The sequence below is a fragment of the Erithacus rubecula genome (genome assembly GCF_903797595.1).
Source record: "Erithacus rubecula genome assembly, chromosome: 23".
Classification (NCBI taxonomy): Eukaryota; Metazoa; Chordata; class Aves; order Passeriformes; family Muscicapidae; genus Erithacus; species Erithacus rubecula.
The window spans coordinates 7012136-7030160 of record NC_136675.1 but is presented as its reverse complement, the minus strand read 5'-3'; the positions used below and the strand labels follow the sequence as shown (position 1 = coordinate 7030160).

At 49.3% G+C, this 18025-nt stretch overlaps 1 long non-coding RNA gene across 2 annotated transcripts; it reads right to left on the bottom strand.

Moving 5' to 3' along the window:
• Positions 1-1285: 1285 nt before the first annotated feature.
• LOC306811710 lies at positions 1286-17238 on the bottom strand. 2 transcript variants are annotated; one of them, XR_013776713.1, is made up of 5 exons: positions 16930-17238; positions 15642-16637; positions 9143-9253; positions 3943-4093; positions 1286-1380 (listed from the first exon to the last, which is right to left on the bottom strand). It is a non-coding gene; the product is annotated as an uncharacterized lncRNA (long non-coding RNA). The 2 variants fall into 2 exon arrangements; XR_013776714.1 differs by lacking the exon at positions 1286-1380 and adding an exon at positions 3118-3337 and having other exon boundaries at positions 16930-17235.
• Between the last annotated feature and the right edge of the window lie 787 nt (positions 17239-18025).

The window sequence follows — 18025 nt, the reverse complement described above, 5'->3', positions numbered from 1 at the left end:
TGGGTCTGGAAAGACAATGGAAAAGAGGGGGAGAGCCCAGTGTTCTATTGATGCCCATGGTGTCCCGCAGCACCAAAACACTTCCTGGGGTGTTTCATTTGCACCAAACTTTAAAAAGCATGAACTGGAGGGAATTGTGCCATTTAATCCCAGAACATCTCGAGCACCCACCTCCCCAGCCCCAAAGAGAGGTCAGTTTCAGGGAGCAGAGCCCCCCCAGCTCACCGAGCATCACCAAAAGTTTAACCATTTCACTTCAGGAGCCTGAGGAGCAGCTCGGGTGCGTCCAGGAGAGGATCCTGAGCTCACACCTCTCTACCTGTGTCCGTCTTTTGGAACCCCCTCCAAGGAGCACTGTGTCAGACTATGAAACCCGGTGTTGATAGTAATGTGAAAAGCAGCCTGGATTCCCCAGCCACCCACACAATGAGGAGACACTCACTTTACCAAATGTTTGTGAAAGCTGCAGCAGATTTTGGAATACGCCTCATCAATGAGGCCCTGGCACTTTACTCAATACTGAGGCATTCAGTGAATTCCCAGCCGTGAGGACTGGGAAGCAGATGACAGCACAGTTCTTAACAACATTGCCACCTAAGAGCTGAAAATCCTCCTGCCAGTCCCGGGATGTCGCGACCATCCATCGGGACGGGCAGCGACTCTTCCCTGCAGCACATTCTCACTTTTCCCAGCCGGAGCCATCCCTGCTAAGGATGTTTCCTTATCCTTTCCCTTTTTCCTTCCTTTCCCTTTTCCCTTCCCTTCCCTTCCCTTCCCTTCCCTTCCCTTCCCTTCCCTTCCCTTCCCTTCCCTTCCCTTCCCTTCCCTTCCCTTCCCTTCCCTTCCCTTCCCTCCCTTCCCTTCCCTTTTCCCTTCCCGTGTCCCCAGCACGCTTCCCGGCTCGCAGATAGGCTGGGGAAGCAGCGCTCACATGGCACTGCAGGCCACCGCCACCGCGCTGCCTGCTCCTGACTGGAAGTCTCCTTCATGAAGGTGGCCGTGCCATTTAACCCAGCACTAAGGCAGTTTAGGAAACCTGGTCTAGATTAGAGTACTAGAAACAGGAGTAGTGTCTCCCCCCTCCAGGAAAAGAAAAAAAATCGGGCTCTGCCAACTGTGTGATGGCAAATATGGACTGAATCGTTGACATGGAAACCGGACTAAAGTCAGCGCTGCCTCGGCTCAGCTCGCACACACAAGTTATCATTATCCAGCCTTTCCCTGGCTACAAACACGGACTGGATCCGCCCGCCGGAGCGGCTGCAGCTCCCGCGGTGGAGCTGGAGGAGCGGGGCAGCAATGGACGGACTGCCAGGGGAAGGATGCTCGGCGTGCGGGGACGAGAACAAGAGACCCATCTATTACAATCCATGGGGCGCCCTGCAAAAGATGGGATGGAGCCGCCAGGGTTATTGGCTGTACCTCAGCTTCTCTCATAGGCTTTTTGCTAAAGAAAATCACATTTCCTTTCAATATGTTTGTATTTGCCCAGCCTATTCCTTGCAGTGTTATAGCTGCTGTTGTATCTGGGTTAAGCACTCTCCTTGTGGCTCTACCACCACTAAGAATGATATTATTTGAATTATTTGTTTGCTGGGCATCATGTGAGACAACGCTCACTTATCCACTTCAACATAACGCTAAAATATTGTAAAATCTCGCTTTCTGGGGAGGCACAATGGCTCTGCGTCGCGAGTGCCAGGCGAAGGTAACTCTGTCCCTTCGCTGAATGCAGCAGCTCAAAGGCAGGCGTGGATTTTGCGGGGGTTTTGCTGCTTCCCACGCCAGGTTCCCCCGGGCAGGGAGCGAGCCCCGGCCCGCTGGTGACATCTGACAGCGAGCTGCGAAACTTTGGATGCATTTTAAGGCAGGAAAGTGGACTCGGCCTGACTCGAGGAAATGCATTATTTTAGCAGCGCTGGCGAGGAGCAGGAAAAAGCGAAGCGGAGTTTGCGGAGGGGAAGGGACGCGGGAGCGCAGCCCCCGAGGGCAGCCGGGCCGGTGCCACGCGTGTCCCGCAGCCGAGTCACAACAGCGGGGAAAGGGGCGCCGCGCAAGTTTGGGGGGCACGTGTGTGCGGGCAGGGGGCTGAGCGAGGAGAGCAGCGCTCGCCCTGCAGTGAAAGTGAGGGTGGGGGTGGAATTTAGTAATTCCGGGGGAAATTGGGGGATATCGGGAAGGGGAGGAAGACATCAATGAAGTGCAGGGAAAGATGAACCCCCGTATATTCTACACCCGGGAGTGCACCCCGGCTGCCCTCGGACAGCAGCGCTCCGGTGCGCTCGGGGAAGGAAGAGTAAATCTACTTAAAAAAAAATATATATAAATAAATAAAAAAAGAAAGAAAAAAAAAAAAAAAAAAAAAGGGTAAAAAAGAAAATCAAAACGCGGACTGGAGTTTGCAAAAACCCCTGCACTGGATCCGGAACCAACCGTCTGTTTTCCCTGAATCCCACCAGATTTGGGAGCTCTCGGGTGGGTTGGCAGTGACCGCGTTCTGCTGCGAACCCCACTGTGAAGAGTTAAAAAAAGGGGGAAAGAAAAGGCTTTTAAAGCTGCGAAAAGAGAAAGATCTGAACTCTGGGCCTGGATTTTCCCACTGAAGGAAAACTTATTGTGTTCCCAGTCCTTGGGACCTGGCGATGCCGTGCGGGAAGGGTCAGCAGCAGGTTCTCCTGTCTGCAAAAAGCTGTCCCTCGGCCTTTCCCCCACCTCGGCGCCTCTTTTCGGTGGGGTGTAAAAAACACATCCCCTCCCGTGAAAATCTACCCTCCTAAAGTGTATTTTTAGAGAAGTTTGAGTTCAGGCGTCACGGCTGGGGAGGGGGGTGCTGCGGAGAGGCAGGCGCCGAGAAAGGAGGGTTTTTTTCCCCCTTTTCATCAGGCTCTTGCACTGCCATTTTCCCGAGGCAGGGAGGGAGCGAGGGAGGGAGAGCGGAGCGACAGACAGCGCTGGCGAGGAAGTTTCTCACGGCAACTGCGGGCTGGATCGGGAACGGAGCCTTTTGTTCCCGGCAAGTTCCGCAGGAGAGAGAGTTGGAGCCTGCTGGAGAGAAAAACCAGCGGAGAAATAAAATGGAGGGAAGTAGGAAGAGAGGAGAGAGAGCTGGTGCTGGGCTGAGATTAACTGCAGAGCACCGCGCTCGGGTGTGCGCGGCATTTATTTAGAAAGTTGGTGTGGTAGCCTGAGGCAGAAATCCCTCGTTAAGTGCATGGGAATGAGTGAGAGACCCAAGGACACGCAGTGCCGGGCAGGAAGTGGAATTTTCCAAGGGGTTCACATCCTTCGGCGCTCTTCTTGCCAAGATTTGCTCTCCTCGCTCGATGAAGGCTGCCTCCTAGAGACACCAGGGAAAAGGCCTTAAAAATGTGGCGTGCTCCAGGCCTGTTTAAGCGGAATAATGAAAGGTTGGGGACACTCTCCCTTGGAGACTGCAGCGCGGTCTGAAGCGCAGATGTAATTTGGGGTAGTGCCCTGCCTCCCCTCTGTGTCCCTTTCTTCCCCGTGAGTGTTGAAACACGGTACATTGTGACCACGATCTCGGAATGGGGTGAAAAGTCGCCTAAAACCCAGCCCCCCCCTCGATTTAGTGCTTAGACACAGATCCAGTACATCCCATATTCATATCCACAATTGGGTTTGTCCCCCTAAAAACGCCGCTAATCCTTCACCCCAAACCACGCGTGTCCTTCGCGTGTATTCAGACCCAGAATATGAAATAAACTCGTCTGAATTAACCCCCAAATCGCTGACAAACATCCACCCCTTCAGCAGGCACCCGGGAAGGGGGAGCACACCTTTAATCCCCTCATTATTTGTACACTCGGCCCAGGTGAAATTAAAAAGTCGCAGCGTGATCACGAGGAGAGCAAATTTTCCAGCACAAGTTTGGGGTTTAGTGAGGTGTCCCGAAAATACGGTTTAATTAAAAATATCCATCACCTTGTGCCTCCCCGGCAGGGCACGGGAGAAGCTCCGGTGCCCTGTGAGAGCGCGGCGTGGCTGTGACAGCGGCTCAGCGAGACACCACGTGGGAAAGGCGAGCTCGGGATTTAAACGCGCTTTTCCACTCTGGCCATGAGGGAGGGAGAGCCTGAGCTGGGGGAAAAGAAAGAAATAAATAAATAATGGAAAAAAAAAAAAAAAGGCTTCGCGTGGAGCTCAGAAGCGACCTCTGTGGCTGCCGGGGACAGAAGTTCAAGAGCCCCGGGCTGGGAGCGCGGAGCAGATGCGGCTCGGGAAAATCCAGCAGCAGCACGAATGGAAAAGGGGGCTCGGGGGTGGCGGCAGCCCCCCAGGGAAGCGCCGTCCTGGCCGGGGGCGAGCGGTCCCACCTGTCCCACAGGAGCTGGCTCCGTGTGCAGCGCCCCGAGCCCCGCGGGTGCCCGGTGCCCGAGCCGTGCCCGCTCCCGGTGCCCGCTCCCGGTGCCCGCTCCCGGTGCCCCCCGGCCCCGCCGCCGTCCGCGGGCACCGCTGCCCGAGCCCCGGGGCCGGCCCGGAGCAGCCCCGGCCCCACCGAGCTGAGGGGCGGCCCTGCCCGGGCCGGGGTCCCCGTCCTGCCCGGTCCCCGTCCGGTCCCTGTCCCCGTCCTGCCCGGTCCCTGTCCCCCCCGGTCCCCGTCCCGCCCCAGGGAGCCGCCCCGCACCGGGACCTCTGCGGGCCTGGGAAAGTTTAACAGGGAAACGTCAGCAAGCATCAGGCAGGAATTTCAGTGCATCCCGTGTTTTATGGTGGCGTTAACTTTTACATATCGGGAGTAATTAGCAGCGAGGCTGTTAAAAGCACCCCCTCCCCCTTTCTCTCCTTTCCCAAAATGGTCCAAATCCGGTTTACCTCTGACTCGACCCCCACCGGGACAGAGCACAAACCCCACGGTTTGTCCATGTAGGCAGGAAAACACATTAAAACCCGCATATTAATTAACAAGTCAATTTAAATAAATATAATTTTGCAATGGTTATTTTGGGTTCCGCCCCTTCCTGCCCCCCAACTTTGTTTTAGTAAAGTGGGGAAACATATACAGAAACCTTCCTTGCAGTAGATGCTTTTTTTTTTTTTTCAAACGGAGCCCAGATGCTGGTCAGGATTAAGGTTACACCAAACACATTCTACATTGCCATTTTCCAAACAGAATAAAGCAGATGGAAAAGATGGAAGAGGATAAAGCAGGAACGGAGCAGCAGTGAAAACTGCAAGCCCTGCACTAACGCTGAGAGGAGTGAGCTGGGATGCCAGGAGAGGCAGAAAGAAAGAAAGCAGGCGTAACACCGCTGCGTATCACATTCCTCACGGTTCAAATGAGTATCTCTAATTAAACAGCTGTCAGAATTTGGGTTTTAAACCTTACATTCAAAAGGGGAGAAGGAAATTGAGCTGCAGCTGATCACTGTGTCTCCTCAGGGCTCAGCCCTAGCAGATGTGAGAGCCACTGGCCGGGGGCCATCGGAGTACTTAAGTCTCGGAGTAATTTTAAACATCAGCAGCCCCGGTGATTTTAGGGATCTACTCCCTTAAAGTTAGCCATGCACTCAGCACTTTGCAGGATCCGCCCAGCACACTCAGAGCAGCTCTGAGCTCCAGAACATGAGTATCTGCACATCTGAGAAACAAAGAAAATCCTCTTTCCAATAGGCTAAACATTTCTCCTTTATTTCTAAGAAACACCAGTTCGTCCATGCTAGGAAATTGGATCAGACTGGAATAAAATCTCAAGGGAAAATCAGTAGAATCTGTGCTTATTTGCAAAATGCAACCGTTTGGCAAATTCAGATTTTAGGTGAAATTGTACAATAGTGGTTTACTCAGCACTGTGACTCAGATACATGATGTGCTTTGAAAATCTCTTGCAAAAACTGACTTTAAGAGATTTTGTTAGTATTATATAGGCACACACACGACACAGAGAAGGAACACACAAACTATTAAATATTCATGCTATGGGGAGAACACTTAGTAACGTCCCTTCATTCCAGCTGTACAAAGGCGGGCACAAATAACTGCTGAAAAAATGAATAACCCAAAACAATCTCAATATTCCACATAAACAGGGTGTTGAGCAGCTTGCAAACATTGGCCAAGAAAGGGTCAAACAGAAATTGTCCTTATCTACCTTTCAGCAGTCTCACATAAATGTGTAATTCCAATCTGAATTCTGTAATCAGCCCCCCGGGAGTGTTGGGACTTCCCACACATTCAGGGTCCCTGTGTGGGGCTGGGACTGATTTTCTGCTCCACCCCCTCGGGCTCAAGCAGCCTAAAAATCACCTTCTGAACATCACAAGTAGGGACCTCAGTGACATTTACTCAGAAACAAAAATTCAAACACAGTCTGACCAGCTTTGCTGGAACTTTCAGAGTTTTCAGCAGTGGGACTGTGAAATGAGGTCATTTTTATCTCTCAGTTATCTCTGCCTTGAGAGAGGCCTGTGATCACACCTCAGCAATAGCACTGCTGGTCGAGGCTGGGGTATCACACACGTGTGCACTAAACAAAGGCATCGGCCAGAGCTTCCTCTGTAGAGCTCCAGACCTACTGAAGAATGGTAAAAAAAGATAATTTTCAAATATTCATAAAAGTACTGAGTATATCTGGCAAAACAACAAAAGCCCACTCCAGATCCAAACATGTAATGGTTGTCGCTCGCATTCCAATCTTTAGAATTAGATCCCGAGTGAAACGTGATCAGAAAGAGTCAGAGTCATTACAGCTGTCAGAAAAGGTGCAATTAGTGGTATTATGAAACAAAGTGTTGAAAAAGATGACTTTTCCCATCTTCAGGAAGCACAGTTACTGACCTGGGCTTTTCCTGAGCACTCAGCCAGGGCCCTGCAGCCCCCCGAGCAATCCCGACCCTCTGCAATCACTGCCGCCCTATGGTTCCACCCAGCTGCACCACGTGTGGAGTGTTCTGTGCAGGACTGCCTCATCCACGTGTGCAGTGCCCAGCTCCATGCTCTGTGCAAACACAGGGCTGACAGCAGTAAGTAGTGCTGAGGCAGCAGAGGAGCACAACTTGTGCAGGGCTGCAGGAGCCCCTGGCACTTATCAGCATCCCACAGGATAACGGAGCCCTGCGTGCAGCTAGCACTGCTCAAGAAACTGCTCTTTATCATTATGCTTTAAAGAACTTTGCAAATACGTCCAAATTCTTTTTTTTTAAACCCTGCTTAATAGCCACAGTGCAGCAGCTCTTTGAAAAAATATAAAAAAATACCAAATCAAAACACCCGCCAACAAACAAAACCCAACCAAAACATGAAGCACTACAGCTGAGTTGTGATGCTAATGAGTGTATTTATTTCCACCACTTCTAGAGGTACAAAAAATAATCCAAATTTGATATCTAATTATGGGGAGAAAGGAAAATACTCACCCCAAAATCAAGCCAAAGATGGTGAAAGTAACATCCAGACAATGAGAGGCTAATTAACCTGACCTCAGTGAGATGTAAAACTTAAATTCTTTTTCCTCAGGAGGGGGAAAAGGTGTAGAGGAAAGTAAAGAGATAAAACACGACAAAGGTAGTAACCATGCCAGACAAAGTTAATGTCTTTCTTTGATAGGGCATCAAATTTTTCTGGGTAGAGGAAGACACAGTAGATCTCACCCATCCCCAAATCAATAAAGTGTTTGGTGCATCATGTAAAAATACCAGTTAAATTGGAAAATATGAAGGTCAGTGCAAGAGAAGCTTTGTGGGTAGGAAATGACTAAAAATCTAGTGCTGGGTTGTGCTGAAATGAGAAGTTTTGGGCTAGAGAGTGAGTGCTGTGGAAGCTGCTGCAGCTGTGGTGGCCTTTAAGTGCCAGAGCACAAGGAACAGTGCTAATGCAGCTGGGTGCTGGCAGCAGCCAGAGGCACCAGTGCAGGAGACTGGGACTGAAGAACGGGATGGGGTCCTGGAGCAATGCTGAGGAATGGGCTGCTGGAATGCACTAATGAGATTAATGCAAATCACAAGGCTGTTCACACCGGGCTGACAGCCCAAACTCCTCTAAACTGGGAGTTCACCACAGTCTGCAGGGAAGGATGAAGACTCTGAGGTGTTATTTAGTCACAGAAATGAAGATGACAAATGGGATCTAAAGACCAGGTAAGACACATCCAGATGTTATGGCAACAGCTCTCTCACAGAATTTTGGTACGGTTTCTATTCAAGAATGACACACAAAAACTGGAATAATCAGAAAAAGCTCCCTGAGCTGGTTACAAGAGCAAGGAATCTGTCAGGAGAGAAGAGTGCAGCTTCATTTCAGCCAACTCCAACAAAGAGAGGGGTGATAGGGTGAGTTTGTACACACAGAACATGGCTTGAAGACAGTATTTGAACTTGAGGGTTATGTTGGCAACAAACACATATCTAAAGGCCTGAGTACAATTTAAACGATTGCAAGAATAGGATGTCTTATCATTAGAAAAACTAGATTTTAAAGAATTCTTCTTTCCTCTGGGGAGCACAGACCAAGTGGAGAACTTTGACAATTTTGTCATTATTTCCCCCACTTTTAATCAGTGAAATGAAAAGAAAATATCTGCAATATTGTGAAGATGCGTTTATGTTGGTTAAAAACTATTCAGACACTCTAGTGATAAGTGTAACAAAAATCCATTACAATTAGTAATTCTGTATTTACTGCAGCACTTGAATTATATGCAATAAATAAAATATGGAAGCAAACATCAAATAACAAGGATAAAAGAAAACTCTGAACAAGACAAGAGTTTGAGAAGGCAGGTTGTATGATTTGATTTATAATTAGAGTGGGCAAAAGTGTTAGAAGCAGAGGCAGGAAAACTGCAGAGGCTGCTGAGCTGGCTGGTAAATTCAGAGCGTGAAGCAGCAGGGAACAGGGTGATGAGAGGGGCCCGGGGCACACCCAGCTCAGCACATTCCCTGGGCACTGGGACACTGATCCTTGTGTGGCCCAGCCTGCACACACGGCCACTGTGCCCTGGGCAGGGAGGGCTCCTCTGCCCTGCAGGCAATTCTTCAGAGAGAGAGAGAGATTCCCAAAATCCCAGGGGACTGCACCTCCCCAAGACCACCAAAGCTCACACCATGGCTCTGGTTTTCCTGAAGCCTTTCTGTTTCCATCATAAGGAACCACCAGGAACATGTGTCACCCATTTCCCTCATCTCACACCTCTTCAGCATTTCTGCTTCAGCAAACCAGGGCTGGGATCTTCTGTCCTAGTGCCTGCCCACTGGAGATGTTTTCCATCCCACTGTTCTGAGCCTCCTTGGATCCACATCTTCCCCTTCCTATAAACAATAACACACACAAATTGCATCTTCACTTGGGGTGTTTTCCTCTTTTTTTCTTTCCCTTTTTGTTTTTCTCAGTGTTCTCACCAGAGGACACCTCACAGCCATGAATTGTATCTTCACGTCATCAATGTTTTGGACCAAATGAGAACCCCGGAACTTACCTGTTGGTGTTCTCTTCACATGCATTCCAGATTTAATTTTGGCTGGAATATTCTCAGCTGGAATATTGTGTCCTTTTCAGGTTCCACGTTAGAAAATAAAAGCAGATGCAAAGCAGTTGGAAGGAGCACAAAGAGAGCAACAAGAATGCTGGGAGGCTGAGGAAATCTAACCCTGCAGAACAAACTGGGATGCTGGATTTGCTTAATCAATTGGAAAAAAGAAAAAAAGAAAATAAAAAGGAGAGAGCTCATGGTAGAATCGAGAGGGGACAAAATACCATTAGTCCATTTTGTTAGAGGACAGCAATCCAAAGTTCATGGGCACTGGAAACAGAAGAGGAGATGGACCATGTTAATTCCTCAAAGCTCCACAACCTTTGTTTGATCCACAGACTGTACATGGCAAAAACTCCAGGTAATTTTTTAAGCCAAGCACAAAAGATCATATATATACATTAAAAGAAGATCCCATGACAATATTCTTGACATGAACCCCAGAGTTTTCAGTTAGAAATAATCAGAAATCTGCTCTTCCACAGGTGACTTCTGCACATTAAGGGATGTTTTAATGGATTTACCACTTTCTCCTTCATGAACCTTGCAGCCTTTCAGAAAAGTTGCACAGGAAAAAAACCAATGGATGTCAGGAGAAAACGAGCAGTCATTTGTCAGGTTCACCCACAGAATCCCCAAATTCCTGAGAATTCCCTGTCAACACATTGTGAAAAATAACATACAGCTGAGTAGCAGAACACCTCTCAGTGGGATAACTGCCCAGAGTATCTGGAGAGGTAAATTAATACAAGAAAGAGCCAAGCACTGTGCACCCGATTAACAGTGAAAATACCTGAAATCAGCATAACAAAGTGGGGTGAGTGCACTTGTGCTCAGGATGGTTAAACAGCTGTAATTAGATCAAACAAACTAGATTGATGTATCATCCCTTTGTAGCTGTGGCCTCAGAAGGCAGGTCAGGAGCTAAGTTCAGTAAAACAGTTTTAGTGCTGCAGCTTTTATCTAACAAGGCACAGCCACACACTCACTCCAAGGTAAATACCACTCACAAGAACTGCTGAATTCCAAAGAAAGAGTTTCCAGAGAAGATGCCAGTCTTTAATAACAACCTGAACTCTTGTCAATAATAAAACTCTCCTAATTAATCCAATAATAGACCCTTTGCACAGAATTTTGGTTACAAATTCATTCAAGGTATTTGAAGGTCTTTATTCAGTTGCTTCCCATTCACTTAAAGTGTCTGCACAAAATGGGTGAATTCTAATTTGCTTTGTTCTCTCAGAATCTTTTAATTAAATTTTAAGAAAATTATGTAGAACAACATTGCATGAAATATGGTCACTACATTTCAGAGATGAGCAAAACATAAGGTAGCAGATGGTATGAAGAGGATATATGTGAAGAAATGTAAATAGCAGGGAACCTCACCAAATCAAAGCCGTGAGCAGGACTGCAAGCAGGACCCCAGGGAGAGCTGAGGAGATGCAGCAGCCACTGAGCCCATCAGGCTCTCCTTGCTCAGAAATGACACCACACAAATGGGGAGCTCTCACCTGCCACAGGGACCCTGGAAAGTGAGGGAGGTGAGATGGCTGAGAAGGGTCCTTGGAGTGAGGATGGGAGGAGTGGAGGGAAACAGGGACAGGTGCCAACAAATGTATTTATCAAACACTCTTGGAACAGATACCAACTCTTCAGAACTGCAATGAAGGCATTAGAGGGGAGCTAATAGTAGGAAATAACCTTATGTTGAACACAAAGGAGATGGATTGTTTAAGTTAGGCAGGAGTCCAAGCAAAGAGAAGCCTAGTGCCATCAGAAGAGTTGTGAGCAGCAGGAACAGGGTGACTCTGGGGCTGGGAGGGGATGTCACCTGTGTGTGACCATAGTTTGGTCCAGGACCTGCACTCAGGTCCCTGAGCTGCTGTGGCTGCACTGATTGCTGCCTGGGAGCCAGCTCTGCCACGACAGAGCCAAGAAATTAATGAGAGGATTGTGCCACATCTGTGGATCAGAGCAGAGCCCGAGTGAAGCAGCTCTTTCTAACCTGATATAAAAATGTACCAATACCAGCCCAACACTGTTAAAGAGAAGCCACCAAATACTAGAGGATGTTTAAGGGTGAAGGGAGGCACCCTTGAGGAGCAGGGCCCAGCTGATATCTGCAAATTCAGCTGAAGGAATAGCTGGGAAATGGTGACCATTCTAAACATTTGTATTTTAAATAGCTGGGAAGCACATTCCCACAGCAGAACTCCACAAACCTCTTGGAGCCTTAATCACAACTATTCCCATTTTGTATCTTCCTCTTGCCCAAGCTCCATTTGTCTGGGTGATTTATGAGGTGAGCTTTGGCTGTGCAAGGCTTCTCTCCTTCTGAATGGAGGACCAATTCAGATAAGGAGCAAATCTCATCTGGGTGAATAGAGGAAACTGGACTTAACTGCACTGACTAAGGTATTCATTGTACATCTAGGCCAGAGGAAGCTTAGCACTTCTAATACAAATAACACTGCAGAGAGCTACTAAGAAGAGCAGAAACCAAACAAAACAGATTCACAAGTTCCTTAATAATTTAAATTAAGCCACTAAAGTAACAGGAAAGAAAGAGCAACAGATATCTATCAATTCCAGTGGCTGATTGCAGCCACCCACAGGAACTGAGGAGCAGTCTGTGTCCCCTCAGGCTGAGGGACAGCTAAATTGTAATCACATCACCTCCAAAGGGCACTGCTTTCCTGGCTGCTCATTTCATAAATTGTCTAGAGGTTCCTTGTCATGGAAGACATTGGATATAATTACAGACCAAAAAAAAAAAAAAACAACCTCACACTCCTGGTCCTGAGCAAGGACCTTTGGCAACTCAGCAGCTCAGGGATCATCAGCTCTTTGTAGACAGAAGCCCAATGCTAATAAAAAACTGCAACAAATAAATAAATGTCCGTGGTACAACTCCCACTTACCAGTTTGGAAAAGACAACTCAGAATTCCTGAAAGGCAACGAAATCATAGAATTAAATTTTTAAGTGCAAACTCCAATATTAAGTCATCCATTTGCAGCTGTTGCTGGTGAATCCATCTACTCCAGATGGGAAGAGGTCACACTCTTCTTTTTCCAGGGCAAGTCTATGAATAATTTGAGTGATTAAAGCTCAAATCAGGTGTGAAAATGAAAGACCAGAAAAGCACATGGAAAAGAAACCACGCTCACAAAGAGAGACTCACTCAGCTTTCATTGTGGAATCAGGAAAGGCCCTTTCCATTTCTGTCCTGCCACAAAATACAGGTGAGCTCCCACATTTTTTCCCCAAGAGTTGTCACTTTTAAAGGCGTATTGAAATCTTATTTTTACTTTTTAGGTCTCCCTTCCTCTATTGGAGATGACCTAAATTTTGAGCTGAAGCACTCACAGCATCCTCGCTTGGAATAGAAAACAACAGCAAAAAAACATCAGGCTGTGAAAAGAGGCAAAATAATAGGAGGGAAAATTACAGTGAAGTCCTCCCTGAATAAGAGGAGGTCACAAATGCTGCAGAAATAGAAGCTGAAGTGGTGCTATCCTGAGCCAGGGGACACAAAGTGGTTGCATTTGCAGCCCAGGCAGAGGCCAGGTGGGCAGGATGTGAACTGAAGCAGTTCTGGGAATACCCAGGAGCTCTCAGCATTCCCTGCAAACACCACTGTGCTCCTGCTGCAAGAAATGCCACAGACACCAAAACCCAAGAGCTCCTGTCACAAAAAAAACCTTACAAAAACTCCACTGCTTTCTAGGAGTGCTCAGATGGAATCTGACAGCTACAGCAAGGGGAGGAGGCAATATTTGAAATGTTAAATAGAAAAACACATATAGAGCCCAATGATCAGCAGTAGAGACTGCTGAGCATTCATGCAGCTCACCATTAACAAAACAAACCCAAAATGTACTTGCAGATCCATTGATTTTGCTTTATTTTATCATCTTAAACAGCCAGCAGAAACTAAGATTATAATCTGTGCCTTTTTAAAATTCCATTCAACAGATGTTCATAAACAGACTTGAGCCAAATTTCAGCCCCCCAAAAGGATATTCAGCCTGAGAACTTTTACAAATGGATGATAAAGTCCCGCTTTTCCCCTTGTAATCATTGCTTTTCTGAGACACCAAATCCTCTCTTAGCCTCATTACAACTTCCCACCAGCATAAAATGTATTTTTCATTCCCATTTCCTATAGTATTGTTTTCCAAAAATGGCATTTCCCAGCACAAGACAACTCTCCTTCACTTATTTTTAATGTCACCTCCTCAATACGAAAGGATTGTCTCAGTGACAAGGCTCTGTTCTTCTAAAAAGATGAAAAAAAATCCGAGTGGTACTAATAAATATTTACTTAATGTAAAGAAAAGGGAATTCAACAGTTAAGGATGAAAATTACAGGGAGGAATAAAAGGTGTTTGGAAAGGCAAGGCTGCAAGAAGTTCAGTGCTGTTTATGAGAACGACTGCTCAATGGCTCCTTCTGGGACACAGCGAGATGACTTCTTTAAAAGTATGGTCTAGAAATACCCCCAAATCACTGAAATTATAAGTCACCCGAGTATTTCAGCTGCAATTCAAAATTAAGAAATATCAGGACACATAATGAAAATGGTGGAATGAAACCAGCATTGCACTGACTCGTCTATGTTAAAAGGGGAAGGGGACGCTGAAGTGAAAGGTTTTATTTTTACTTAATTACTCTCAGTGCTCCGTGGGGACTCCTTCCAAAGCGTATTTTGTATTTGGACCCAAATGCAAGCAGGATTCAGCCTTGATCTTATTCCTTATGACAATACGTGTCTTAAATTAGAAGTCCCACAACTGGAATGTTGACACCACTGCTGGTTCCTCCAGCACCTCAGAGTCCCTCCCGTGTTATCATCCCATTAACTCGGGAAGCAGTGAGAACAGACTCCTCAAAATTAGAAAATCCATCCACAAAATAATACTTTGTGAGCTCATAGCATCTTTCATCCATTTCTAGTATGTGGAAATGGGAAAGTCTCAAAATACTTAAAAAAAAAAAAAAATCAACAAACCCACCTAAACTTCAAGGTATTGTGAAATGATAAGATATTAATTGAGTGAGCATTCACCTGTGATGCGATTTAAGAGTGTCCTACTGCAGCATTTCACACATATTCAATCCACCTTCTGGTTACAGCGTGCAAGTTTATGGTATGTAGAAGGAACAGCAGAGCTGGTTAAAGATTTTCTCTTGCTTCACATACTCTGCAAGCTTCTCATTAACTCATACATGACTTTAATCAGTGCTGAAGCACTCACTTCCTTCAGCATGCAGCAGGACCGGGCTGGGGAAAAAAGCTCTCCATAAAATATTATTGTAACCATGAATTAATAAAGAGAAGGGCAACGTTTTCCTAAAGTGGCTGCTGATTTTCATCTCTAAAGGGTTAAACCAACCTTCGCTGATCCAGAAGAGGTAATAAAATAGAACTTTAAGGACAAAAATGGAGCACTTCAACAGATTATTATGAAGAGCCACATTCAAGAAGACAAAACCTTATTCTTAAAGCACAGATGCTTCTGAAACAAGAGATCGCACGTTTTTAACAGCACACTGCCAAGCGCTTATAATGAATAAGCAAAACGAGGGGAATCAGGGTGTTTTTTTTCCTTTTTCCTTGGAGCTCAGAGGGAAGGGGCATTCATTGTGGTAGCAGAGCTAGCTCTGCACTTCTGCAGGGCTGTGGAGCTGGGGCTGCTCGGTGTGTAGGGGTAGAAAACAGAGCAAAGCCTGAGAAAAACCCATCAGAGCTCCTGTCCTCCCCTTCCAGCGTTAATGGGAGGGATACGAGTCCATGGGAGCTGCAGTGGGGGATGGTGCTGGCGGAGGGGGTGGGGAGAACCGAGCGAGGCCTTACAACCATCAGCAGCTCTTGTTCTTGTTCCTTTCAGCCTTAGCAGGAGGATGTGAAGCTCACGCAGCCGGCAGCGGGATGGGGGGAAGCAGCGCAGGATGATAGTTTAGCTTTTGTCCCCTCTCCACAGGGTTAATAGGAGGACACGAGTGTCACCGGGATAAGGGCAGGGCCGGGGGGGGCACGGCCGGGACCGCAGCTCCCCGCAGGGCTCCCGGCAGCGTGTGCTGGGATTTGTGGGGTCCTGTGCGAAGTCACCACACCCGCGGGAGAGCTGTTGGCGGGGGGAGAGAAACACGGGGCAAACTTCCCTGAAGGCGGCGGCTCCGCTTATCCAGCGCGGCGAGCCCGGGGTGCCCCGCGGGGTGGGGCGAGCCCCGGCCTTATCTGCGGGGCGCAGGGAGCGCGGCCGCGGCCTGAGGGAGCGCCCAGGTGCGCTGGCAGAGGGAAGGGGGGCACGGGCGGCCCCGCGGCCGCTCTGAGGGCGCTCCCTGCCCGCAGCGGCAGCGCGGGGCTGAGGCGCGGCCCCGGCCCCAAACCAGGGGAAAGTTTCCCCAAACTTTGGCGCGGGGGTCCCGTCCTCCCTCAGCGACCCCCTCACGGCGCCCCCCCTCCCCTCAGCGGCTGTTCCCGCCCCCGCCGCAGGGGGAGGGGGGCGCTGTTCCCGGCTCCGCGCCGCGTTTTCCCGCTCACCCCCCGCTCCCCGCGCCTCCTCACTCCTCCGCGCCTCCGGATCCCTCCGCCGCAGCCGGCGCTGGGGCTTTTTCACCTCCCCCACCCCCACCGCTTCATTCCGATTTTAGCGCCCGAAGCTGCGGGAGGATGCGGGAAAAGAAACGCTTCTCCCACCCCGTTCCTGTAACGGTGTCCCGGCTCAGGGGCCGCGGGACGGAGCCTTTTGTCGAGTGAGCGAGAGGAGGCGGTTGGGACTAACTTGGCGCTCCTGCCACGGCCTCGGCGGAAGGAGCGCGCTTGAGCGAGAGGCTGTGCGGTGCTGCGGCTCTCCTCAGCGCTTCCTGGAAACTCCCGCTTAGGAGCGAGGGGGGGCGGGAGCGAAAGAGTCCCAGGCCGGGTACGGTAGGGGGGGCAGGGCACAGCCCCCTCCCCGTGCCCGGGCGCCCCCCGAGCCCGCTGACAGCCCTCAGCCCGACCCTCAGCCCCTCTTCCTGTGCAGATGGAGCAGGGAGAAGTAAGGGATAAACTCCCTCGTAACCTCCGTGCGGGGTGGTGAGGACTGAACCCCTTTTCCTCTCGCAATCCGGAAGGTGAAAGGGCAGAACTCTTCCACTCACAGCTTGGGGTCTGGAAGAGCAGACCCCCGCTTCCCCTCATAATCTCGGGTCTGGAAGAGCAGATCCCCCCTTTTCCCCTCATAATCCAGGGTCTGTAAGAGCAGACCCCCCCCCTTTTCCCCTCACAATCCGGGGTCTGGAAGAGCAGACCCCCCCCTTTTCCCCTCACAATCCGGGGTCTGGAAGAGCAGACCCCCCCCTTTTCCCCTCACAATCCAGGGTCTGGAAGAGCAGACTCCCCTTTTCCTCTCACAATCTGGGGTCTGGAAGAACAGACCCCCCTTTTCCCATCACAGTCTGGGGTCTGGAAGAGCAGACCCCCTTTTCCTCTCACAATCTGGGGTCTGGAAGAGCAGACCCCCCTTTTCCCCTCACAATCTGGGGTCTGGAAGAGCAGACTCCCCTTTTCCCCTCACAATCTGGGGTTTGGAAGAGCAGACCCCCCCTTTTCCCCTCACAATCTGGGGTCTGGAAGAACAGACTCCCCCTTTTCCCCTCACAACATGGGGTTTGGAAGAGCAGACACCCCTTTTCCCCTCACAACATGGGGTTTGGAAGGGCAGACCCCCATTTTTTTCCCTCACAAACAGGGAGCCCCTCTACCCCCAAAACTGACGGGTGGGTAGTGGGGGAGCGCAGCAGGGTGGGTTGAGGGAAAAGAGGCCGGCATGGCCGGGGGACAGGGGGAAGAGACCCCCCAAAAGAGCCCCTTTCCCCCCAGTTCCTTGGGATGGGGGCGATCCCTGGATCCGGGGGCCTGGGAGCGGGCTGAGGCGGGGGAGGGGAGGCCGGGCTGGTAAATGCAAAACGCTGGTACAGAAGCGTTTTAGCACAATCGGGCTGGAAAGCTCCGACTGCAACGGGCTGAGAACAAAAAAAAAAAGAAAAAACGTGAAAAGGCTCCTTTGCTGCCCTCTGCCTGCCGAGGCTGCGGGGGAGCCCGGCCGCCTCCGACGCTGGGGAAGGGCTGACATTGCGTGAGTGAAAGAACGGAGGAATCCGGGCCAGTTCGCACACCTGTGGTGCTTCCACAGAAATCAGTTGAGTTGGAAAAGACCTGAAATCACCGAGTCCAGCCTTTCCTGCCTCTGGGTGCACTGAGTTACCCTTTTTTCCCATGTGTGGACGCGCTCCTGTTCAACCTCACTTCCCAACAACTTTAGTAGTGGGTAAAACTCCTTCCTGTTAGACTAAGCTGGGAGGCTTTTGGGGTCTGCACCGTAATATTTGAATTATTTAATGACACAACAGTACACATGCAACCCACGAGGAGAAAAAAAAAAAAAAAAAAAAAGCGGAAGAAACAGGAGGGTAGAGTAGAGTGAGTGTGCTGATAAATACACAAACACGGGCAGTAAATACCGTGTGGTTCATTAGATACAGGCTGGGG